Source organism: Microcebus murinus, chromosome 1 (genome assembly GCF_040939455.1).
Source record: "Microcebus murinus isolate Inina chromosome 1, M.murinus_Inina_mat1.0, whole genome shotgun sequence".
Classification (NCBI taxonomy): Eukaryota; Metazoa; Chordata; class Mammalia; order Primates; family Cheirogaleidae; genus Microcebus; species Microcebus murinus.
The window spans coordinates 57,909,831-57,923,469 of NC_134104.1; the positions used below are offsets into that span (position 1 = coordinate 57,909,831).

A 13,639-nucleotide genomic window follows, 5' to 3' on the forward strand; every position below is an offset into this window, starting at 1 on the left:
TTCCTGGATAGAGCTGGAACCCATTCTACTAAGTGATGTATCTCAAGAACAGAAAAACAAGCACCACACGTACTCACCAGCAAATTGGTATTAACAGATCAACACCTTAGTGGACATATAGGAATAACATTTATTAGGTGTTGGGCAGGTGGGAGGGGGGAGGAGGAAATGGGTATATACAAACACAATAGTGAGATGTGCAACATTTTGGGGATGGTCATGCTTGAAGTTCTGACTCGATGGGGGAGGGGGACATGGGCAATATATGTAACCTTAACACTTGTACCCTCATAATATGCTAAAATAAAAAATAAATCAATAAATCCCCAAGAATTGCTTTAGAAAAAAAATACCATTGGCTCTAGAATCTGGAACAAGACATAATAAATGGGTAGGGACAGGGATTTGGAGAAATGGAAATGAGATGTAAAACAAACCAACCAACATACAAACATAAAAAAAGGTGTTTCCTTTCTCCAATTCAGCCCTTAAGCTTCTGATTCTTTTCATTGTTTCTGGAATTTAGAACAAGGAAAACTATGACTTAACTAATGAACTACTTAATTAACAAAAATAGAGAAAATTATACAGCAAGATTTGCAATATTATAGTTATTCTGCTTATTTTTAATCATTAGTTCTACATTCCTCCCTGTTAATTGCCTTTGATAGTATGCTGATATCTAATACTGACCTGATTTTGAACATTAGTTCTCTGTATACAATAACATTGAAAACCAACACTACTTAATATTGTGAATAGCAACTCATAAAACATATAAAAAATGACAGGTAGACTGAAATAGACACAAAAAAGCAAATAAACAATAATAAACTTATAAGTTAAACTTTTTAAGTAGACTATATATATGTGAGGGTACAGAGTATACCTTTACTGTAATAATGGAAATTATTTATATTTGTTTAAAACAAAATAATGTTTTTCTAGTATTTCATAATCTTTAAATGCCTTAAAATATCTTTAGCTCATCTGATTTGGACATCAACTCTGGAAAGTAAATAGGAGCAATATCATTATCCTTTTTTTATAATGAGGAAAAAGAGGCTACAAGTGATTAAGTGACATTCTTAATATTACACATATAACATGTGACACAGCAAAGACTAGAACTCATGAATTCTAATAATCAGTAATTTTTCTGCTATCCTATACTGCACTCAAAAAATGTTCATTACACATAAGTAGTTTAGGCACCTATGTTGTATTACTTTGGAAATGAGGACAATGCTATATACTCTCAAATGAGTTTATACCCATAACATTTGTTCTTCCACAGTAAGATTTCATGCATGGTGAATAGTGTATCAAAGTTTATTAGCTATTTAAGAGGTGCAAATAGATATATTTACTGTATACTGAATATGTTACAGATACTCTCTCTATATGGGTGCATGTATTTGTATGTTTCCATGTGTGGGGACTAGTGTGTGTTTACTCATCCTGTTAGAAAAACCCATACTGTTGAGTTAAGCTTATACTTTATTATTAATCTTGCATTTAGTAGTAGCATATGTTGACAAATCATTTATAAATCAAATCAACATAAATACATGAAAAGCACAGTAGAACATATTTTGAGAAAAAATATAAACACACATATCTACCTTTCTGTTGGTTGATAAATGATTACTATAATAAAATTATAAGTATTAAATTATTATAGAAACAGACACTAACTTTTAAAACATATATGAGTATATTTTCAGGTTTTTGTTGTAATTAGAGTAAAAACATGTAGTTAGTGTTAAAGTTTCATAATCTTATTGTCCTTATATTTCTTGTTTTCACTTGGGAAATTGATCTTTTTACTGGAAATATTCCTTCCAATATTTATCTCTGAGATATGGAGACTTATTTTAAAATATATAAGATGGTAGATTGCTGGGATGAGCTCATTTCTTCCTTTGAGTAAAGGGTATACACATGTACTCACCAGCAAATTGGTTTCACTGATCAACACCTAAGTGCACATATAGGAATAGCATTTATCGGGTGTTGGGCAGGTGAGAGGGGGGAGAGGGGATGGATATATACATACATAATGAGTGCGGTGCGCACCATCTGGGGGATGGACATGCTTGAAGCGCTGACTGGGGGGCTGGGGCAAGGCAACATATGTAACTTAAAATTTGTATCCCCATAATATACTGAAATAAAAAAACAAAACAAAATAAAAGATAATATGAAAAAGCAAAGAAAAAAAAAGGGTACAATAGAAATTAAAATCTAGTGGGTTTGCTTGTGTTGTATTTCTCTCTTAATATCCAAAGCAACCCTTCTATCTCAAACATCAGAACGAACCTTGAGCAAAATTGTGAACTGTAGATGACTTTTTCCTCAGTTTTTTCCCTTTTATCCCTGTTTCCTTTTTACCTTCTTGGCTCTTCCTTCGCCCTTACCAACAGATTTATTTCTGATCTCTTTTCCCTGGGGTGTTAGAACTTCCCTCTCCAATTTCAGCTATAAACTGAGGTCCTTATTCAACTTGGATTTCTAACTACCGCATCCCTAGCCCATTCTGTCAATTCTTGAATTGAAACGTTGCCATCTATATGACCAATTTGGCAATGCCTTGTATCATGCCCTCACTTACCAGATCATACTCTCTTAGACGCCAGTGAACTATCTGAGATTGTTCTGTTTCCTGGAGAGTTATGACTGCATTTATCTCAGCCCTCCATGTGAATCACTTCCACTAATATTTTAATAATCCCATTTCTGGTTCACTTGATCTTGACTTACTTCCCTTTTCCAGCTGGGCTGCCTCTATGGTTCTAACAAGCTTTGTAAAGAATAAAATGGTATTGATAAATAAAATCTCTATGGCCAGAAAACCTCTAGTCTAGCTCAGGCCCTAATGGTCAACTTGGTTTTTCTTGTACTCTAGTTGCTTTATTTATCAAATAGGAAATAAATACTCTTCACCAAGTACCATAATATATATATATATATATATATATATATATGAAATACATATATACAAATAGGAAATATCTATACAAATAGGAAATAAATACTCTTTGATATCATGATATCATGGTATTTGGTGAAGAGTATTTATTTCCTATTTGTATAGATATTTCCTATTTGTATATATGTATTTCCTATATATATATACATGTAAATCTACTAATAGTGTTTAGGAGTAAACCTACTAATATTTGTATGAATATTCATACTGAGTCTTCTTTTCTACTTCTAGACTAAAAAAATTTTTTTTAAAAAAAGAATAGAGTATCCTAGAAATGTATAATGGAGGTGATTCATTCTTCTAGAATTTACCTGAGGTAGGCAAAACAATTGCACCCCAAAAATGTGCACTCCCCAATATCTAGAACCTCTGTTACATGGTGAAATGTTACATTACATGGAAAAGAGACTATACAGATGTAATTAAGGTTATGGATATTAAAATAAATAGAGTAGGTGGGCCCGATCTAGCTAGTCATCTTAAAAGCAAAGGTGTTTTTTTTTTTTTGTTTGTTTGTTTGTTTTGCTGGAATTTGGACAAGAGATATGGTAGAAGGAGAAGTCAGAGAGAGACCAAGTGTGACAATGATTCAAGGTACTGTTGCTGCCTCTGAGATGGAGGGGAACCCATGCAAGGAGCTAAATAAGGATGGCCCCCAGCTGACAGCAAGGAAGTGGAGATCTTAGCCTCACAGCCACAGGGTACTGGATGAGCTTGGAGGTAAATTCTTCTCATAGCTTTCAGTTAAGAGTCCAGCCATTTGGCACCTTGATTTTCATATTGTGAAGCCTGAAACAGAGAAATCGGCAGAGCCAACCCAAACTTCTGATATGTAGCACTGTGAAATAATAAATCTGAGTTGCCATAAGCTGCTAAGTTTGCGGTAATTTGTTACAACAGCAATAGAAAACTAATATATTATCCAATATACAATACCAGTTCAGACTCCAATAGATATGCTAGTTTAAAATCATGTAGCAAAAAGGAACCACTATTATGAAAACAGAACGTTCTTAATACTATAAAAGTATAAATACTTTTTTTTCTGACTTTCCTTTTTTATAGTCATACCCTTGGACTGAAGGACAAAGAGCATAAGGAGTATTTATCTACTTATGTGCAGAATGTCCTCACCAAGGAACTTCCCAAGTGTGCCTTTCCTTACAGGCAAGAATACTAAACTAAAAAATAGTGCTACATTACTTACACCAACAGAATCCACTATCTGCAAAAAGGAAAAGAAAAATCTGAAAATAGCTCGCAGTATTATAAAGGCATGATGACAATGGACACTTAAAGAAACAATGAAAAGACAAAGAAAATCCAAATAAACATATCCAAAATCCACAGATCATATGTCTACTAGGGTATGCTTTTCCTATTACACAAGTTGTCTTACAAAGTTAAAGGAAATTATCTTCAAAACCATAATTATTTATTTTTATATGGCATCACCAGAATTATTTTCCAAATATACCTTCCAAAATGAATTTTCTTCTCATTCACATTTTTTACACGGCCATATTCTGGCCTTAACAGAACAAAAGAATATTGAAAGGAAGGCAGTATTTTCCAAAGATTTTTGGCCTGGAAGGTTTATATAATTTGACCTTTGAAGATTTACTCAGGTTCACAACCTAAAACTTCTTGAGGAATAACTAACAACATGCTGAAAGCGGATACTTTTGTAATCAACTAGAAATGATTTTCACAGTAAAGGATATATTCTCAGCAGGTTGTACATATTCTACTTTATAATTATAACACAGTATGAAATAATAAAAAAGAAAATAAGGTAAAAACAAATAGAGTGATTAAAAATTCTTATAGAAATAGGATAAATGCAGTTAATTCTTTTTTTTTTTTTTTTTCTGTAGAGATAGAAAATACACCCAGGTAAAAATTACCAACATCACATTTTGCAGCTTTCCTTTTGTCTTCCAGGAGGCCACTGGCAAATAAGGACAGCTCTAATGGCCCAGTTAAGGGCACTGCAGGACGGAAAGTGCCATGTGAGAAAAAACACTCACCTTCCTTTCTTTTGATTATCACATTCTGCTTCCTACAAGCCTCTGTAAACTTATTAAAAACTTTGGCCATTTTGTAAGGAGATATCATAATTTTGAGGGGCTTTGAGGCTCATACATAGCAAATTAATCCCCATTTTAAGTCTGTCCCCATTTAGTATTTCAAGGGGGTGGATAATAAATCCCGCCAACTCTCTTTTTAAGGGCTATTCAGATACTAAATAAACCAGGAACATTTTAAAATGCAATCTCACAAAAAATCTGCTTTGCTTAACCTTATCTCCTTCTTTAAAATATAAGAAAGGCATGATGTTCTTTTTTTGTTAATTAATTCATTTTAGACAATTCCTTAAATTTTCATTTTAATAAATTTTTGTGTGGGTGCATTAATTACTTTCAAAGATGCTTTACAACTGTTACCTATTAAAAGCCTTTGTTAGTGAATAAAAAAAAAAAAAAACTTCCAGCATGCTCCCTCCCTTCTCCATTCTGAGCAGGTCCTTGCTATCAACTGCTGGAGTATGCTTGCTTTGCACCTAGAGCTATAATTATTTTGCTTTAATTTTACAAAATCTTTTGTTCCATTCCCACGAGCCCACCTGATCCTTATATTACACTCACTCTATTAAAACACTCATGCAGAACAAAGCATGGCTGTACTGATTCATAAGTAACTTTTTGAGCATTTTTCCTCCGTAAAATGCCACTGGCTAGGGTTCAGGACACAGTCCTGGGCTTTTTCCTCCTCTGCCAATTTTCATGGGATAGAGCAAAAAATACATTGTGTCAGAGTGTGATATTCTTCGCTAACATCTTTGCTTTGCTCCATTTGTTTTGTTTTGTATGTGTTTTTAAAGATATTTTGTGTTATACTTAATTTCACTCTGGGGCAATACAAGTGATAGAATGTTGAGGATGGTGGGTATATTAAAAGATTGTAATCGTGGTGAGATTTCTTTTATTCATATGGTTAAAATTTTTTAAAATCATTTTTGTTGCCCTCTTTAATTTTTGTCTCTCTTCTTTCTCCACCCCTTTTCCTTGAGATCTTGCAACACATGTGGGCTTTTGGCAGAAAAAAATTCAGTGACTCATCAAGAGAATTGTTTGTTTGCTCTGAGGAGCACCCTGAGGACCCTCTGGGCTGCACACGGAGCCCTTTGATCCTAGGAAATTTATTTCTTCCAGATGTTTTCCCCACAGCCACCTTTCTGCAATGTCCCTCTTCATTATGTAGCATAAGAATAAATACTCAAGACCCAGTGCTAAGGCATACAGTTTTCCTGAATGGAATAAGACAGTGAGTTGACATCGGATTGAGTGGTTGTTGGGTTCTTCTTGCCTTAGGTATAACGATAGAGGAAGGTTAACACTGAGGTAGACAGAATTGGGTCTCTTTAAGTAAGAGTTTTTAAGACTAAGATGGAAATTATGTGTATCAGGCCAAAAAAGATACCAAAAAATCTACAAATCTGGAGACCACTGAGCATGGACCTATTTTTATCCAACCCTGTAAAGTCTTAGTGCCTGGATCTGTCATGATATTTGCCTACTTGTTGTAGCTAAAGTACAAAGTATGGTCAGCAAAGTGAAGCCTTTGGGAGCTCTTGTTTTTTCTTGGTCTGGCTGACAGTACTAGTGGGAATGAGAAGGGAGGACAAGGCAGGAGATGGAGAGTAGATGCACAGGTAAAGACAGGGCTGTGAACTGAATAATATCCTCCCAAAAGATATCTACATCCTAATTCCTAAAATCTGTGAATGTTATTTTACATGGGGGAAAAAAAAAGACTTTGAAGATGTAATTAAATTAAGGATTTTGACATGGAGAGATTATCCTGGATTATCTAAATGACCCTTAAATACAGTTCCATATAGCCTTATAAGGAGGAGATTTCACATAGACAGAAGAGGCCAAGTGAATGTGACTACCATAACTGAAATTGTACTGACGCAGCCACAACCAAGAAATGTTGGCAGCCACCAAGAGCTGGAAAAGGTAAGGAAAATGATACTCCCTAGAATATCCAGAAGGAATACAACAATTTCAGCCCAGTGATACTGATTTTGGACTTTTGGCTTTCAGAACTGTGATAGAATAAATTTCTGATGTTTTAAGTGACCAAGTTTGTGGTGATTTGTTATAGCAGCCACAAAAAACCAATACAGATGGTAACTGTTTTAAGAACCTGTTGTTCAGAACATTTTTTTTTTTTTAAATCGACAAAGTCTCAAACTGAAAGCAGAGTGGAAAATAGGGTGCCAAGACTTTGTGGAGATGCTGTAGTTCTTACGGGCACTTGTAATCTACAGCAAGTCGAGAACCAAAATGAACAGGGCAAAGAGAGTACCCAGTGACATTTAATGGAAGATCATACAGACTATGAATGTATACTTGATAATTTTCTAATGCTAGTTTGTATATTTTATGGAGTAGGACAAATTTATCATCCCTTCAAACTAAATGTTTATATTAACATATAATGTACTATTAGCCATTTTCCCCCTAATTCAATTGTCAGTATGATTTAGTGACAACTGATTTGGCATGTATAAACTATATTTGACACATATACACTATACTGTATAAGTGAAGATCCTCTATCTGCACTTGAGGTAACTTTGCTTTAGCTGTTCAAAGGATAATATATTGATTTTTTAAGGTTTAATCCAAAGTTAATTTGGAAACTAAACCCAGGAATTCTTAAATAGAGATATTAAAACCAACATAAATAAATGAGACTTAATTAAATTAAAAAGCTTCTGTGTAGATAAGGAAATAATCAACAGAGTGAATAGACAACCTACAGAATGGGAGAAAATATTCGCAAACTACACATCCAGAGTCTATAAAGAACACAAATAAATTAGCAAGAAAAAAAACATTAAAAAGTGGACAAAAGGCATGAACAGAAGCTTTTCAAAAGAAGATAGATGAACAGCCAATAAGCATATGAAAAAATGCTCAACATTTTTTCAAATAATTTTTTCTAATGATCATCAGGGAAATGCATATTAAAACCACAATGAGATATCAGCTTAGTCCAGTTAGAATGGCTTTCATTAAAAAGTCCATAAACAATCGATGCTGGTGAGCATGCAGAGAGAAAGGAACACTTATATACTGTTGCTGGGACTACAAATTAGTACAACAGCTATGGAAAACAGTGTGGAGATTCCTTAAAGAACTAAAAGTAGACCTACTATTTGATCCAACAATCCCACTGCCAGGTATCTACCCAAAGGAAAAGAAGTCATTTTATCAAAAAGATACTTGCACTCAAATGTTCATTGCAGCGCAATTCATAATTGCAAAGATGTGTAATCAATTCGTGAGTGGATTAACAAAATGTGGTATATGTATACCACAGGGTACCACTCAACCTTTAAAAAAAGGATGAATTAATGTCTTTTGCAACAATTTGGATACTTCCTAAGTGAAGTATCTAAAGAATGTAAAAACAAGCACCACATGTACTCTCTATTAAATTGAAACCAACCGATGAACATATATGTGATCAGAGAGAAGTAAAACTCAGTGGAAATCAAGCAGGAGGGAGGGGGAAGGAGGGAATGGGTGAAAACATACCTAAAGGTACAATGAGCTATCTATCAATGATCACCCACTATATGGGGGATTGGCAGGGCATACTTATAGCCATGACTTAAGCATTACAACAGCAATCCATATAATGAAAAAAAAAAATTGTACTCCCTTAGTATTTTGAAAGAAAAAAAAGCAGGGAAAAAAAACCCCCATAACTTAAACCTAGAAAAGCCCAATACCAAAATTACTTTTATGTGACCAAACCAGTTTATCACTTTCTCTAGTTAATCATTAAAAGTCTTTGACAGCAGCATCATTATGAAAGGACTAGAAAAACACCTGAATTCCATGACTCTTTTCAGCTAATGGGCTTTTCAACAACATTTATCTTCATAATCACCATGAGGCCAATAGATCTAGACCACTGATACAGATGAAGAAATAAAGTTTTGGAGAGCTTAAAGAGATTCTAGATTAATCTGCAGATGAGAATAACAGAGCAAATGAAGTATAAATGCTGTTTGTATTCTCTAGTACCTTTGAAACTCAAGAGAGTATAGAGTCCCCCTTTTGGAGAAAATGGACCAATAACAGAACATCTAAAAGATGGTCATGGTCATTTACTTTTTGCTACTTCCATATCACTAACACAGAGTATTCATTTGACAGTAAGTTTAAAACAGAAAGAATAGAATATCCTATTTTTTCATAAAATAAATAAATGATTAACTGATGATTAATGCAACTACTGCACTGAAGGAAAGATATCTCAAGGCATTCAAAGTACCAGGAGGCTAAAGAAACTCTGACAGTTATCCCTATACGCCTTCATGTGGGGAAGCATGAATAATGAGAATCTCAGTGTGTTGCCATTTTAATTTCCTACCACTATCAGGCTGACCTGAGGCAGTTCAAGTTTTAGGACTTCAGAGGTACATTGAGTTCTACTATTTGGGGTGAAGAACAGTCCATGTAAATTCCATCTTCATCCTGCCATTATCTCATTATTTTGTTTGCTTTAACACTATGTACACCTATCTCATCTTTAGAAGGACAGAATGCATATCTTTGTGACAAATATCTATGCAGGTTTTCATAGTACTATGTAATTACAGTTACTCTTTACTTGTTTATGAACCCTTCCAACAACCCAAGAGACAATTGTTAACAATTTATAAGCATCTCACCTACTTCTGATTCCTAAAAGGTAGGGAGCATGTTTTTTCTTTAACTGTCTTCCTTTAGCTGTACCATACCTAATAAGTTAGCTGACATAGAACTCAAGGCAGGAGATAATGTGTGGCCCAGATCAATGGGGATTGATTCATTTGTGTTGGCAACTTTTGTAATAAAGTATTAAGTGATATAGAGATAAATATAAAGGAATTTAAAAAATCCAAATACAAAAGTATTTTGACCCCTTTAGCATACATTATGATCCTGAAAGCTAATACTCTGGATTGTGCCATAACAAATAGAGGAGGATGAATTTAGTATGATATAGTTTGCTGTGATGGAGAAATGGTTGAGATGACTGAGGTTTTTAAAATCAAGAGTCAAGGACATTTGGGAAGACATAAGATGTATAAATGAACAAGACAACTTGTCTCTAGCTTCTTAGTCATCGTGTTTCTGAGACATGAATTATTCAAGTCCCAGGTTATCAGTTACTTAGTATAATTTTCCAATAGACACCCCTTGATTATACACTTAGGTCTTCAAAGTGGGTAGATTTATATAGTTCCCTCTACACAGGCAAATTATATACACAAAAGTATGATTTTTTTTCTCTTTGAAGCAGTTAAGTGAATTCAAAAAAAATCCATAATAACAAAACCAGACTTTAAATCGTGGATAAAAATGTTCTACATCAATGACGATCATGATGTGTCTTGGTTACGGATTACTGTATAATTTTTGTTTTAATATAATGGTATCTACATCAAACATATAGATAAAGTCTTCCCATAGGGACCTTGAAGATCATCTAATCCAATCCCTCATTTTACAGATGAAGAAACAATATGTGATTGTTTTAATAATGCCTACTTAAGGTTTTCATTGAGACAAAATGGCTATTACATGAAGAGGAAAGGAGGAATGCAATTAACAATACAAGGTTGGTGAAGAGGGAGAAAAAGGAAAACAGAAAGGCTTTTTCATTGGAATAGAGCACTGAGCAGAGACTCATTCTCTAATATGTATCCAGGTCATTATTTGAGACTAGCTTAAATATTACAAAAGTTGGTAGCATCCATTTTTTAAAGAATTGCTTAGACTCTTAGACTATCACCATATAAACACTTCAGACTGGTTAACTCTAGGGAACCACATGACTTATCGTAAATAAACATATTCTGTATTTCTAACATGGTAATTGTCCACTCATTTATAAACACATGAGACTGTACCTCTCACTTTCCCAGCATATGCAGATTGAAGGGGAACACAGCCATTGTTAATCTATTTTAAAATAAAGATGATTCCATACAAACACAGAGGAAACATGAACACTTTGTAGAGTCACATAAGGATAAATTTTAATTTGGAGACTTGTTTCTAAGGAGTATATAAACTAATTAAAAGTACAGGCTCTGAACTTGGACTCGTGGGACTGAATCTTGACTTTGCCACATACCTGACCCCGGACAAATGTTTTCTTCTCTGTGTTTCAGTTTCCTCACCAGTAAAATTAGGATAAGAATAGCGACTATTTCAAAGAGTCGTTAACGAGGATGGCATGATACACCTTTGCATATAAATCTCTTATAACAAGAACCAGCACATAGTAACTACTCAGTAAAATGTTAGCTGTTGCTATTAATATGTACAAGCGTGTTAAACATTTGGGGAGTGGAAGTTTTCTCATTAAGGTACTTCATCTTTCAATTGGCTACCTAACCTAATCTATGCCAATATTCCAGCTCAGCATGATTAATGAAATAGTATGAAGAAAACTCTCAGTTTGGTTTGTTTAGATGTCTTTGAGACAGGTATTACCATCCTTTTAAAAGGAATAGGCTGAAAGGCTGCACCCAATTCTGGCTTAAAGCAACTGAGAATTGATTCTTAAAAGGCAAAGGAGAAAATGGGGAAGCAGGAGAGACTTAGTAGGATGCAAGTTTCTTCTGATGTGGGAAACATGAGAGAACACTTATAGGGCAAAGTGGAGGTGCTGACTCCAGCAAGCACATGCTGCACCTATAGATCCCCACAGTATCTTATGTATATTTCAGAGCATTTAACTTGCTGCCATGTAATTATTCATTTACATTTTCCCCATTATACACTGATCTATCTGAGAACAAAAAAATTCCCATTCATTTCTTCTCAATAGGTCCTCAATAAAATATTCATTGAATTAATGACTTAACTAGTTAATTAATAACAGCTACTATCATTGGGAAAGCTTGTTAGAAGTCCCCAAAGACCAGAGATATTTAAGACTCATAGGCACTTCTATCCAATGGAGGGGAGTATTGAGGTAGAAGTGACTGGCCATTATGGTACTGGTAATAGATCTCTGATCGCTGTGCTGGGAATAAATGCTCTAGGTGAGCATAAATTATTTTTTAAGTTTAACCATGTGTAAGTTTATTTCCTTAACTATGACTTTCTTTTTTCAATGCATAAGTATTTGAAAATCTACAATGTAGCACTTCACAAGGCAGAAGAACCAAGTGTGATGTGGGATCCAAATATAATTTGATATACCATTACAAAAGTCTAAAAATAAATTCCAATAGAGTCCTAGATAAAGAGAATACGCAATTAATTATAGCTGGTGGAATCAAGGTAATTTTAGTAGAGGGGATAATATTTGAACAAGGTCTTGATGAAAATGTTTAATCTAAATCTGTGAAAATAGAGCATTATATCCTTAATTTGGAAACTCGCTGATGTGCAGAGATAAGTGGAAATATCTGTGAATGGGTGACATAAACATCAAAAGTATTCCAAATATATTTGAAAAGTTGGCTATTAGTTGATGTAGATGTATGTATATGTAATTGCAATCAGTACAGTAAATAAAATAATAATTATGTCCCTTAAAAATCATTTGTTCATGAACATTCATCCATTCTTTCAACCTAATGTAAGGATCTACTGAGTATTAGATTCTGAACTACAGAGAACACTGAATATCATGGTGATCAAGACAGAATAAGCTCTCTGCCCAAGAAGTGGATTCAGATAATTAAATTAATAATTACAATGTGCTACATACTATGCTAAAGTACCGGATGTTATAGAAATACATAATTATAAGCTATTTATACTTAAACTCATTACAAAAATATGGCAGAACTGTATTTGGACAAATATAAAGTGCTAGTGGTTTTTATTGACCTTGAATTTCTTCTGATTTGGCCTGGTTTATCTACAGAGTAGATTGCCACATATGGATTTTACTTATATTGTTTGCTTTCAAAATATTGCTTTTTGAACTATCTATTTAATTATGGGTGCATCAAGCAGTAATGAATTTACATTCTTAATTTAAGATTAAACGTGGCACCATTTTTTCCTACCCCAGTGTTTCTTTTTATGTTAAGATACATCTTCTATTATAAATTTTAGCAACCTCCAGGAAGATAATGGTGATGATGAATGAAACAGAAAAAAAAATATATTATCTTTTGTGAGATTAGATCTACAGGGCCAAGAAGAATAAAATCTTGCTTGGACCAGTAAATTGAGCAAACACCACATAGGAGCCACAGAGGAAGCAATTATAGGCCATACCAATTCTTATCACTTTAATAAGTCACAGTTAGAATTGGTCCTTTTGTTGCGATTTTTCTTTAAATTCAATGTATAACCTATAGTCTATAACAAATTTTTTTCTAGAAACTGTCAACCACACAGAGGGTCTTTTTTAGAAACCAAAATTCTAGATTTTTTTAAAGCAGAAAACATGCTATCCTCTTTCATTTCACGGAGGAGTAAAACTGTCTCGTTTTTTCCTTATGTTAAAAAATATAGTTAACTATAGCTGCCACAGGCAAGAGAACTAACAAGGTAAAATACTAAATGATCCAATATATAGGGCATTTATCTCACTGGATTTCAT

At 33.9% G+C, this 13,639-nt stretch overlaps 1 protein-coding gene across 12 annotated transcripts in view; it reads right to left on the reverse strand.

Moving 5' to 3' along the window:
* ZBTB20 (zinc finger and BTB domain containing 20) overlaps nt 1–13,639 on the reverse strand; it is a 760,184-nt gene that overhangs the window by 427,358 nt on the left and 319,187 nt on the right. The gene's annotated exons all lie outside the window — the stretch shown is intronic.